The 14198-nt window shown below is 39.7% G+C and overlaps 1 protein-coding gene across 1 annotated transcript in view; it reads left to right on the plus strand.

The window, feature by feature from the left end:
- The first annotated feature begins 1696 nt into the window (after nucleotides 1-1696).
- The window catches only part of LOC137260322 (sodium- and chloride-dependent taurine transporter-like), a 65252-nt gene continuing 52750 nt past the window's right edge, over nucleotides 1697-14198 (plus strand). Inside the window, exon 1 of the mRNA XM_067797998.1 lies at nucleotides 1697-2051. The gene's annotated coding sequence lies outside the window, so the exon portion shown is untranslated. The remainder of the gene's footprint in view (nucleotides 2052-14198) is intronic.

Genomic DNA, 14198 nt, shown 5'->3' on the forward strand with positions numbered 1-14198 from the left:
GAAGATGTCGTTGTCGGCACGGGTACTACAGATATGTACCCCCAGGTACGTTTCAGTATACAGAAATGTACCCTTAGCAAAATCTGAATACAGAAACGTACCCTTGGGCGAGTCCATTCTGCATTGCGTCGTACCTTTCTGTATCTTGATTTTGTTTAAGGTATATTTCTGTGTATGGAAACATACCTAGGGTACACATCTGCGGTACCTGTGCCGACAACGACCCCTTCAGCATAATTAGTTTTGAACTACATCAACATGAAGCTAATGCGAGTGCATATGCGCCCCCCCCCCCCTCCCCCCCCCCCCCCCCCCCCACACACACATTTAAGGTGGTACCGGTATTCACATGTGGCACTAAGACAAAATGATACATAAAATGAAAAGTTGGGAACATTACCGGGATCAAATCTCGTTTAACAAAGTTTTCAGCCAGCCAACATACAGTACTACACGTCAATAAACAATGCTCAGTGGATATGAAAAAGCCTCTTGTCTATAAACTGCAATACCTTGTTTAAATACCAAACCAAGCACATTGTCAAACATATTCATGGACCTGCTCGTGATCAGATTTTGTCTTGAAGATCGAAAAATCCATCTTTTCCATTCATGTCTGCCATGTTCGTGCATAATGCTGCTCGTTGTGATGTTCCGAGTTCGTTAGTGAAAAAAAAATTAAAAATAATTTCAGCCATTAATAAATCTGACAATTTCGATAGCAATATTTTTCAGCGTCTTCAAATGTGAAACAAGACATTTCTCCACGTTCAGAGAAGCCCGAATCTTACCTCGTCCTTTGTCACAATTGGATTGAAAAAACAGAATCGATTTGGAACCCGATACACAAAGCGTATGCTAAAGTATACAGTTATGATAACTCCTAATATTACGCACGATAAGTACGCTTTGTGAATCGGGACACTGACTTCATGCTATGTTCAGACGAAATGCGTTATTAACAGGAGTCAGTGAGTATGGTGTTACGATGCTGTAAGAAATGTTCCTGCAACGTCACGCCTCGTGGACATCCATAGTACTTAACATCTAGTACTAAATGTGAACTACTACACAATACCCACGATGTTCACCCCGAAGACCGTCATTTACAAATCATAAAAGTAGTCTGGTTAATGAACAACATATTATCTTTTCCCTCCTTGTCAGAGAAATAATCATTTCAGCAATGAATGTAATAGATACGACTAGACATGTCGAACTAATAAAGAAATCGGTCTTCCATGAAATACTAGTTGGAGCTGCAGTCACAGGCCACCCACAGCAAAACCATAGTTATCCGCGGATTAAACTCGAGTCAAAGACAACCGATCGTGCGGTAACTACTTGGGTTTATGCAGACCACTGTGTCCCAAATACGTAGATCTATATTACGTAATGCCAATCATTGCACGAGCGGTTCAGACTCAATTAGTTACAGATCGCCGTGATAACGGTACCGTAATTGCTCGGTGCTGCGCGGCAGGAGAAAGAACTCGGAAAACCCACGACCAAATCATGACCTCATTTGGGAAAAACTGTCCTAGCGCCACGTCTGTTTCATCTAAATACAACAAGAAATACACAAGTCATAATTGAGGATGCTTGGGTTATTGTGACTATATTTCATCACTCGTTACTGTTGCCTGTCGGTGATAGGTTGCATGGCGGCCATCAATAGAACCCGTTGTTCACGCGGAGCGCAGCGCTCAGTTGTGCGGCTAACAGTACCAGGGGTCACTTCCGGGTTTTGATTTGTTGTGTTCTCAAAGGGAGAGTGTTGCATGTGGCATTTGACACCCCTGCATGCCCTACACAACTGTCAGATAGCTGCCTTTATTCTCGGTGCATACTATCAGGATGTGAGTGCAATTTTCATTTTCAACAACGTCAGGAAATGCGTTAAGCAGACTACCGGGGACGTCTTTGTCTGAAGGGATCTAAGCTTGCTTGTTTATCTACAGTACCGTGAACAACTGCTGGATATGATTTGCCTGTTGACGCAGGGTTAGGGGACTCGTTACCCAGGCCTCAGAAACTGGTGTTGTCGTAAGGTAAGACACAGACAATCTTGTTATTACTGTGAGTTTTATGAACGTGTGCGAAGACTCATTGTTTTGTTCACAATACCCACTCTAGAGCACATGAAAGGCTGGAAATCAATTGTCGAAGCCATTATACCCATTACCTCTGATGCTAGTGTTGGCAGAATGTGCCGCCTCATTGTTGCCCGGAGCTAAAACATGTAACATACATTGTATGGAAACCTGTGTGCTGTAGTCAGGCCGTGTTTTCATTACGAGTGCAATTGTAGATTACATATGGGTTATTCTTATATATAGCAATGCTTAGCCGTTCACCAGCAGACGGACAGGTCTTTTGTACGTAGATGGTAGAGCTACATAACAACTACTGTCAAATGACAGTGGGAACTACTTCTCCCAAGGGTTCAAAAGTGGTTATTGTTTTTATGAATGAGAATTATTCTTCAGTCAGTGTTAACTGAATATGTAAGTATGATCCTTTGACAGCTATGTATAGCTGGTATTGATCTATTCATGCTAATGATTTGACAGAAAGATGGAAAATAGAATTGGGCCATTAGATTTCCCCTTATTAAACAGAATGTTTCCAAACACGTCAAATGGAACAGTAACATTTGTAGTGTATCGTATGATATCATATGACATTACAAGTGTATCATTGTTTTGTTAAAGGTCACATGCAACCCCAAAATCAAATAAAATTAAAACACAATTATCACTTATTCATGACATAATATTCATTGCTGATGTGAAAAAACAAATAAAGCGTACAATCGTGATTCAAAAGTGCAATATTTTGTACTTGGTCTTACTTCCCTCGAAATGAAGTCATAGCGGGTGGGTGTGCTGTCAACTGTAACGACGGCTTCTGATTGGCTGGTTCATTTGATGATACGGTGAGGGCTCATTGTGTGTACAAAAAGATGATCTGTTTGATGGGCATTTTAGAAGTATGGCAAGTCACAAGAAAGTAAGATTCTTTATCATGTTATGGACTTCTTTTATTGTACTTGATGTGTGTGTCGTTTCAGTATGAATTCATATAACGCTGTCAAACAAAAACATATACACTAGAAGAAGTTGTTATCCATGAAGAATGTATGTAGAGATGTTGGGTTTTCTAAATACATGTTCTCTGAATCTGCGTTCAATCCAATCAAAAATCATCTCAGTAGAGATGGTGAAGTACTGCGTGGCTTGGAAACTGTCATTCGTACAAAGCAGGACTTGAAACTGACAAGAATTTGCACCAGTTAGAGACTGTGAGCTACTGCATGACTAGAAACTGTCATTGGTCTAAGTACAAAGCAGGACTTGAAACTGACAAGAATTTGCACCAGTTCCATCAGATCCAGTCATACGAGAAAAATGGATGTAGTTTGTTTGCAACCCACAGACATGAAAACATGTCGTGTAGAAGTATCACACTTGCTGCCAAGTTACATAATGTGGCAGAGACAGGACTCTGGTTCCAATGGCATGTGGTCAATGATTGGAAATGAAACATACAGCTTTATGGATTACAACTTCTTGTTTATTACATTGAGCGATGTTTCAATGTAGATTCGTACATCATTTTCAAGCTAAATGTGAATACAACCAAACAGTGAGAAGCTTATATACATGGTATGTTGTGACAAACAGCGGATTAACATTAACAGCATGTGATAGAGTAAACAAGTGGTACATAATTGGAGGAGGCCAATAGGGAGCTAAAACAACAATGAGCACTAGTGATGCCGCCAATGAGTGGGATGAGTAGTAGCAACAAACAGACACAATGCTTAAATAGTCTATGGTTTGATCAGTTCTTCATAGGCCAATGGCATGTAGTATCCTTGGTCTCTATTGATCAAAGGTTTGTGGCGGCGGATTTCGTTGGCTTCCAACAGTTTCCTTTTTGTGAAGTCCTGGTTTTTGGTTGACAGGACTTCAAATTCGTCAAACTTGATGCGATAACTGGGGAATTTTTGTTGATGGTCTGAGAGGGTTGATTTGCTTGGCTGTAGAAGTTTTGTGTTCTTTTATGCGGGTGTCAACAGGACGGGAGGTTTCACATATATATGAATCGCCACATTCACAGTTGATCTTGTAAATCACTCCTTTTGGGGGCTGCATGCTGGAGGGTAGGTTACGGCCATTGGCTTGGAGGATGGTCCTGATGATTGGTAAGCCAGAGAAGATGGCTAATTTGATCGGCAGTCTTACCAATGTAAGGAAGGGTAATGGGGGTGGTTTCTTGCTTGGTCGGTTTGGGATTGTCCTAGAGCGTGGTGCAGATGGTCCCCTTGACTAGGTTAGATGGATACTGGTTGAAGTTGGTAAAGACATATTGTAAGTGGCTGAGTTCCTGTTGTAGGTCGTCGCTGCTGCAGCAAATATTCTTGGCGCGCCTTGTCAGGGTATGTATGACACCAGACTTGGTTTTAGTGGGGTGGTTGCAGTTGAAGTGGATGTACTGGTCAGAGTGGGTGGGTTTCCTATAGACTGTGGTTTTGATCTTGTTGTTGCAGGGGTCTCTGGATACAAGGACATCTAGGAAGGGGAGTTTATTGTCATTTTCTGTCTCCATGGTGAACTTGATAAAGGTTTGTTGGGTGTTGAGGTGCTGGAGTAGTGAGGTAGGATCTTGATCTTTCTTGAGGATAACAAATTTATCATCAACCTTCCTAAACCAGCAGACAGGATGGATAGGGGAGGAGGCCAGGGCTTTTCCTCCAAAAGGGGCCATGTAGATTTCGGTGAGAATTGGGGAAAGAGGAGATCCCATGGGGAGACTGTGGATCTGTTTGAAAATGTTGCTTCCCCAGGTGAAGTAGGTGGACATTATACAGGATTTGGTGAAGCTGATGATGGAGTCTATGGAGAGGTTGGTGTCAAGGGGTTGGAGATATGCTGACGGAGGATTTGTAGGTTTTCTTCGGTAGGGATGTTGGTAAACAACATCATAGCTGATAATCTGCTTGGGTTCAGTGATGTTGCTTATATTTTGGCAGAAGTCTGTGGAGTCTTTGATGTAGGAATTTGCTGTTTTGTCTAGAGGGGACAGTATTTGGGTGAGGTACTGGGCAGTGCTGTAGAAAACTGTGTCCTTTGAACATACAAGTAGTCTGGCCTTGATCGGGTCTTTGTGAATCTTGATGGTGGCATACTTAAAGAAGTAGTAAATGACTGAAGCTGTGTATTGCATATTGTCTTAAGCAGACAGGCAGGCAGACATATAGGTGTCAATAAACCAGACATTGCCTGTGACAGAGGTTGCATACCACAAACAACAAGTTTTTTTTATGAAACGAGTAGATTATTTACTTGTCTGTGTACACAACCAAGATTAGATTACTGCTCACGACCTCATATATAGTCATACTCCGGGTATGCATACTGTTTCAAGCTCCGTGAACCTGTTCACTGCACATGCGTTATGGGCACAGCGCAGCACAGCTATTGAAACTGATTTTTTTCCTCAGTGTTGGGGGGAATTTAGTGAATCGTTTGAACTCTGATATCGTATCCTTTCTTTTTCATTGCATTTTTTTCAACTTTATGGGTTGAACTGGCATTTTTGATGATTTGTTTCGGTAAGCCATCCCAAAAGGTAACAGAATCTGCAAAGTTGTGTTTTACGTTGCGAGTGACCTTTAATTCTGTGGATTGTCTATTCCAGACTTGATCATTTACACCACAGATCAAACCAATATAGCTGGAATATTGCAGAGTGTCATTGACAACAAACAATATTTTGCTTCGAGATAGTTTTCTTTTAATATTTTATTCAGATAGTTCCTCAGGTCCTGGGGTGGTGGGGTAGCCTAGTGGTTACAGCATTCGCTCGTCACGCCGAAGACCCAGGTTCGATTCCCCACCTGGGTACAATGTGTGAGGCCCATTTTCTGGTGTCCCCCGCCGTGATATCGCTGGAATATTGCTAAAAGCGGCGTAAAACCAAACTCACTCACTCACTCACTCACTCCTTAGGTCCTTGGTACTTTCACCACATCACTATATTGGTGTGTAACTTTTTTTTAGATAAAACAATTTATACAAAGTTAAATGAATGGTGAATCATGTCAGCACTTCCACGCAGGCATGGAATGTATACTTTAGCAAACATCAAATGTTGCTATTAGTCCAATAGAAAATCAGCTATGAGATCTTGTTTCATGTATCATGTGTATAGTGATGCCTGTCTGAACATGCCCAACCTTGTGTGATCAGATCACAGAGTAGTCAGAAAACCAACTCATGTTTCCAGTTCTATCTGTGAAATCTGTGAACTATGGACAATGTTCCTTTGCTTTCATTGCACCAAAGGAAAGGATCAGACAGTCTTCAACTGAATAGTGCCCACATGTTTAAACGCCTTCTAGAAAAACAAAAATCTAATGGGGATGTATTAAACAGTGTTGCGTCCAAGCTGAGCGATTGTGGGATTCCCCATGTTAACGTACATTTCCTGCAAGAAATGAAAATCTATACACAACCTGTCACACATGATAAATGACCATGTACATATTATATTGTGTCAACTCATACAAGTGCGTAGCGTGTGGGTCTCATGGATGCATTTACATATCACAGATCCAAAACGTGTTTGGTAAACATGGTAAATATATAAAAAGACCACAAATCACATTGATTACAACTTAATACAAGGGGATGTAAAAAAGTAGTGAGCGAATCTATATTCTCAATCTCCAATGTTTGTGAAGTTTCAGTTATATTTTGAAGAGATCAGCCATTTCCAAAGTTTCACATCTGTGGGTAATGTGGTTCATGAGATATGAGTCATTACAACTCAGTGGGGTATAATATTTGTAAAATGATTGCAGAAAGTGAAAATGAATATGTCATTTAGTACCTCTTGGATTACTGTGTGTCCTAAGATAATATGTAAAATATGTTCAGAGTGGAATTGGATGAACTCTCATCATAATCAGCAGCCAAAGATATGGATTGCTTGTTTTAGATTGAGACAGGGGCTGTTTTTCAAGGACACTCCTAGTTTGATCGTTCAAAAACACTGTGCCCAGATATTCAAGCTGGCTATGTTTACAATATATTGGGAGCTGACACTTGCGTGACCATTCATTATTAGTTTGAACCTGTGGCATCATGTATGAATAGTGAAAACATTAGCATAAGTTATGACTTTATGATTACATCTTCTGGAAGGGTGTGTGTTGTATCTCAGAAACAAGCCCTTGCACTAGTTGCAGTGAACATGAAGGAGAGACTTGCTTAACAAGTGATTGTAGTTTCAGATCAAATTGTGTTTTATGCACTTTAATATCTAAGTTTGATTTGTGCTGACTTCTACCTATTTCAGACACACAAACTGTTTCTTGCATACTTTGTTTTCTGAAGTTTGTGATGCATTTATTGCAGATTTTGTTTTGGGGGGGATGTACAAAAAACACAGGAAAGAACAAGTGTCCCTTTATTTGTTCCAAGAATTTCACCCATGGTGCAGTACATTCCTTGTGAAGAAACCTGGAGAAAAATAAGGGAACACTTGTACTTTCATTCGTTCTCTTGCACCTTTCCATGAGTAAATGTCTGCTTCCACTGTAGGAATACTGTTATATGAGTCTGCTCTGAGCACATGGTGATACACACTTGTTTAGTCTTCCAGGACCCATTGCTGTTGGCTGCTCCAGATTGTTTGGGCAACACGAGGCTGGTGTGTAGTTCAATTCAGCTGTTGCTGTAATGCATGGCCATTGTACTTGTAGTCATAAAAAACACTCAAACTAGGCAAGCATGAGGCTGCAATCAACAGTGGATGTACGCATTGTCAAAGTGGATGTTGATAGTGGCTGCTGTAATATTAGAGAGGGGAAACCAGTGGGCACCAGAGAGGGCTGTGGATAAAGTACCATGGCAAGTCTACTGTGGGACTGAACAAGCCTGGCAAAGAAGTGCAGAAAAAAGTTAGAAAAGTCCACTGTATACCATGCTACTAAAATGGAAAAAATGACAATGAAGGACTATGAAACTGCAACATTTTTACATCAGCAAACTTTTATCACTGCTGTATGCTTGTTACGATAGGTATATCCACTCATTTATTAAAAATTGTTATTTTTTCACAAACATTTCAGGATATATTCTCCAGTGTCTCTAAAATGCAAATATGAAAATCTTTTCATCATTGAAGTTACCATGATTGTGTACCTGAACCTCAAAGACAGCTACTGTAGACTCAGACTTTCATGTTTATTTTGGAATATATAAGGATACAGAGGAATATTAGGAAGGTCTGGTGTGAATTCATATATATAAATGAATCAAATTTAAATTTATTTTAGGTATTCAATGCAGTAAATAGCTTAGCTCATACAAATCCATTCAATATTAGTCTTCAAACTATAGGAGTCAAAATAAAACTATATCCATGCTTCATAAACTCTAAAGTATGATAAGAAAACATAAAGAGATACAAAAATTTCTAGAAAATGGGTAAAAAATGTTAAAAAAGTAAAATGTAGAGCCAACTTCACGCTCCCAGTGTACCAGTCTGCAAATGTCAGTGTTAAATATAATGAAAACTATTTTTTCTTCAGAGTTTCATGTGATTTTGGAAATATATATGCTTACAGAGGAATTTTTTTTTTAAATTTAAAATGTGCCTTATGATTTGACTCACAATGAGTCATGACACATGTCAATTTAACACTGGTCATTTTCAGGTTGTTATTCAAAATCTATAGATGTTAGAGCAAATCTCCGGATGATGATGGCATTCTCATTTCCGAAATGGGAGGGTGATATTTTTTGACAAATATTTTCATCTACAACACGTGCACTTATTGCATATTTTTTGGTGACATATTTGTAGAGGGGAGTAATGGGCTGTTACTATACAAAATTTCAGCAGATGTGGCAAGCAGTTACTTTACTACAAACTTTGGAAAATTTATTGCTTCAACATTTCATCACATGTTTCTCAGATACAAACTTGCGCATGTCAAATCTTATATTACCTCTTGTTGTTGGCTTAAAATAACTGACCGATCATTCCTTTTGTTACAAAACAGTGTAAAAATGAACCAATGTTTCGCGAGATTTTTGAGACAAGTTTTCAGGTCAATATTTGTCATGACAAGAGATACCTCCTGTGGATGGATAAAGCTACTTTCAAATTTCCGAGCAACTGTGAATCGCCCAGCATAGAAAAAGTATTGTATATGTCAAAACATTTGCTGTCAGTCATCTCATATGAATTGAAAGTAAACTTAAAAAGTGAGCACACATGTAACTGTTGTTATCCGCCCGGCATGTAATGCGGGGGATGTAGTCGACTCCTCATCTGTCCATCATCCATCCGTCCATCCGTAATCATTTTGCATAACTCAGAAAACGTTCAATATTTTTAGACCAAACTTGATAGATATAGTAAACTCTGCCTATGGTTGTGCCTTTTGCTATTTACAGATTTTTGGCATTTATATCAGCGTTCGAATTCGCTATATAACTTCTGCACCAGTGCAGCTAAAAATTGCTGTGTGCAGCTTGAATCTGTTGCTGTACTGCACCAGGTGCATTTTGAAATAAATTGTCATGTTACATTGATTTGAAAGACGAATAAATAAAACGAAAAGCAAATAGTATGCAATGTTTGCAAAACGTAAACAAAGATTTACTTCAGCATGTTAAAAATAGTTTAGACCTAAATAACGGGCTTTGATCATTTGTATATTGTAATAAAAATGAACCAATCACAAATGCTTGCTTCAGTTCGCTGACAAATGTACATAATGTCATCGTTGGTATCAGCCAAAGAAAGTTCGAAGACTCTTAGCTCATATGTCTCTGGATATTTCCGTCAGAACTAGGCAGAAACTGTCATCACCTAGTAACAAAGTCTTCCGGTTTCGTGTATACTGTCACATGTAATAACACGATGTCTCGACCAGTGGGACAGTCAAAAATACTTAGCTACTTTGCTGTTGAAAAAACAGTAGCAGGTTCAGATTGTGAAGAAAGCAATGTTGGTGGAGACAGGTCTAAAGACACCACGGCAAGCCCCTTTACTGTAAATGTTGAGGAGAAGTCAACTGACGAACCATGTACAACTACAAGTATCGATACGAAGGGGAAACGTGCGAGTTCAGAAAAACATGATCATAACGAATTAAAGGTGAAAAAGCCAAAATCATATTCATTTAGAAATGAATGGCATACAGGTAATAAAGGAAAAGCCTTACAGTGACTTTCCAAAGCTTTTGGAATTAATGTCAATTGCAGGAGTTGACAATGTAGGCATGAACTATGCATCAGATAAAAAGGCCAGGGAATTCATTGAGTTTATTAATGAATGGATAATGAGTGAAGTTGTTTCTGAACTAAAAACGCGGAGTTTTTCTCAGTGTTGTTCGATGGCACTACCGACTGTAGCACAATGGAGCAGGAAATAATGTTTATCAGATACGTTCATCAAGGTTAGCCAAAGTCAACATTTGTTTGTTTGTCAAAAGTTACAAAGGCTGATGCGAGTCACATCAACGATGCAATCATGGAAATGGTGCATGATAATTTGGGGTTTGACTGTGATCAATGGAGACACGGTTTAGTGGGTGTGTGCTTTGATGGTGCTTCAACAATGATGAGGTGCAAGAGTGGGGTCGCAACATGTATCAAAACTTAGTGCCACACCTAGTTGCAATACACTGTTGCTCTCATAGACTGGAATTAGCAGTAAAGGACTCTGCAAAGTCAATACCCTAAATGTCAGTGATGGATGATGCTCTGTACAACATGCACAGTTTCTACAAATATTCAGCTAACAGATGGGAGGGGCTTAAGGCAACACATTTCTTTATTAGTTTTGTTGAAAAGTATTTTGCATTTGAGCTTGTTCATTCTGAATAAATGAAAACAAGCCAACTATTTTGAATTGTATTATTTTAATGTCATTGCTACAAACTGTATAAGTCAACAAAATGAAAATGGTGCAGTCTTATTCTCTCAGGTGCAGTCTGGATCAGACTGTTCACTACACTTGGTGCAGGTTGTGAAAAAACCCGAATTCGTACACTGATTTATATTTTTCTTGTTTTTCCATGGAGCATTTTGGTGTTAGTGTTATGGTGGGGTGGGGTTCGTTTCCGTTGCAGAACTCAAGAACCATTCAACATTTTTCTGCAAAACTTAGATATATCAATCTTCGCCTCCATTACCCCTGCCAGCTTCCTGTTCAAAGCAGTGAAGGAACAAGTTATCATTCCGAGTGGAATACATAAAGAGTTACCTCCCATGCTTCATACGCCCGCTACGCCAGAAGTGTGTTTATTGTAGAATAAATGTTACAAAAGATCTAACAACAACACCGACACTTAAGACAAATACATTCCAACAGAATCATGATAAAATTAGGCAATGTGGTATATCTTTATAATTTCTGCTTATTCTTGTTCCTTCACTCCATTGAGCCGGAAGCTGGCAGGGGTAATGGAGGCGAAGAACGAACTGTATACCACGAGCGGCGCCTAAAATGTTGAATAACACATATTTCACGTGAGTAATTATTAAATATGGGGTTGGAAATCGGAGATCACAACCTAGTGAGGAAATGTGAGTGTACCTTTGATGGTGGCGATATGTTATTTTGACATGAAAAATACCTTTTGAACCGAAGTGAGGGAAGTGTGTTGCCAACCTTTGCTCGCTTCGCTCGCATATATGAAGACTGGTCATATTCTCTACGCTGCGCAACCATACTTGCTCTACAGTTTGCCTGTGTGTCACTCCACTACCTTATTTTAAACCTTCTGCCCTTTCATATGTGGTCAGTGTATATACATATATATAGTGCATGTACAGTGTTCACGAATAGCGTCTGACCCTCAGACAAATTTGGCAGATAGAAATCACCAACACGCCAGCCCCAGTGTCTGACTGAATATTTCACAGTGTTTTTGTGTGAAGTTGTTATTTGTGGCAGGTGACACTTGTTTGCTGTTTATAAATCTTATGTTTGTTATCATATAATGTTGAAAATTTCAATTTCAGTTATAAGAAGTGTTAAATCTAAAATGTTTGTTTAACTTAATTCTGTGGGTCCTGTGAATTTTCAGTGGGTCAGACAGACATCTGAAACTTACAGGACCCAATGTCCTGTTACTTTGAAACACCATCGTGAACACTGCATGTAGAATTGTTCAGTTGTCGTGAACCAGTTAATTCCCTGCCAGGTGTTCAGCTTGTCATGCTTATGGAGTCAGTGGTTCTGAATTAGTTGACATATTTTGTTTAATAAGCACGTTCAGTATATGGGGCTTGGCCTGAGGTCTTTTTCAAATTGTTGTGTTACATTTGAGACCTGCCTTTATTTTCTCTTAAGACCTAAAAATAGCAGTATATATGTCTATTCACAGATTTGTATGCTGCGTTCTAGTCTCTAGTCAGGGATATGACTCGTGTCCATCTGAGGTCAGCATGCATGTTTCTAGTCAAAGTCTCCATATCTGTCTCTAGTCGAAGGTCTGCATACCTGTCTCTAGTCAAAGGTCTGCATACCTGTCTTTAATGAAACATGTTAAAGGTCTGCATACTTGTTGATAGTCAGGGGTCTGCATACCTGTCTCTAGTCAAAGGTCTGCTTACCTGTATCTAGTCAAAGGTCTGCATACCTGTCTCTAGTCAAAGGTCTAGATACCTGTCTCTAGTCAAAGGTCTGCATCCCTGTCTTTAGTTAAACATGTTAAAGGTCTGCATACTTGTTTCTAGTCAGGGGTCTGCATACCTGTCGCTAGTCAAAGGTCTGCATACCTGTCGCTAGTCAAAGGTCTGCATACCTGTCTCTAGTCAAAGGTCTGCATACCTGTCTCTAGTCAAAGGTCTGCATACATGTCTCTAGTCAAAGGTCTGCATACTTGTTTCTAATGAGAGATCTGCATACCTGAGTGTCTCTAGTCAATGGTCTGTATACCTATCTCTAGTCAAAGGTCTGCATACTTGTTTCTAATGAGAGATCTGCATACCTGAGTGTCTCTAGTCAAAGATCTGCACACCTGTTTTTAGTCAAGGATCTGCATGCTTGTTTTAGTCAAAGGGCTGCACACCTGTTTTCAGTCAAAGATATGCACACCTGTTTTTAATCAAAGATCTGCACACTTGTTTTTTGTCAAAAATCTACATAACTGTTTTTAGTCAAAGATTTGCCTACTAGTTGAGCAACATCACAGATCCCAATGCAACCTTTTGTTTTTAAAAGTACAGACTGGCCATGGGCTCACCTATTGTTGGTTATCATGTAGAAATGTAGAAATGTAATGAAAAGTGACACCCACCAGCAGTCTGATAGCAGAGATGAAACCTGGGAGGTGACCATGAGAAGAACGTCAGTGGTGATACAACACTAATTACCCGTAGTGCGGTGTCCCTAGCAGATACTTGTGTGGCTTGTAGTCTGGTGGAGGTCCATGTCACACTTGCTATCTCCCAGAATACTCACAGACTCAGGCTTCCTCCCAATGCCAATATGGCAAGAGTGTCTGCTAATGATGGGACATAGCTGACTTATCTCCTGTACACGTGTCACTGTCTGGTGCTGTGTGATAATGTTCTCATATACACCGAAGGTGCTTATGCATCAATAGTTGTCCTCCCCTTCCTACATCATGCGCATAAGCTTTCATAAGCGTGTGTCATATTGTAACTTTTGTTTTGTAATAAATTCTGTACCAGCTGTACCACTACTGTACAAGCTGTACCATCACTGTGCTTGTTGTACCAGCTGTATCATTACTGTACCAGGGGTACCACCATTGTACCATTGTACCTTTGATGTCTAATCTGGACCATAATTTACTGTACCACCTGTACCAGTTGCACCACTGTTGTACCATCTGTACTATTACTGTACCTCTGCTGTACCATTACTGTACCACTAGTGTACCACTGTTGTACCAATACTGTGCCACTGTTGTACCATTACTGTATCACTGTTGTATCACTGTTGTACCATTATTATACCATTGGTACAACTGTGTCACCAAGACTGTATTACTATTCTACCAGTCATACCAATGTTGTACCTTTGTTGTACCACTGTTGTACCATTACAATACCAGTTGTATCTCTTGTAGCTGCTGTATCACTGATGTACCGCTGATGCACCAGCACTAACACCACAGGTTGAACATTCATCTTTCA

Source organism: Haliotis asinina, chromosome 13 (assembly GCF_037392515.1).
Source record: "Haliotis asinina isolate JCU_RB_2024 chromosome 13, JCU_Hal_asi_v2, whole genome shotgun sequence".
NCBI classification, from domain to species: Eukaryota; Metazoa; Mollusca; class Gastropoda; order Lepetellida; family Haliotidae; genus Haliotis; species Haliotis asinina.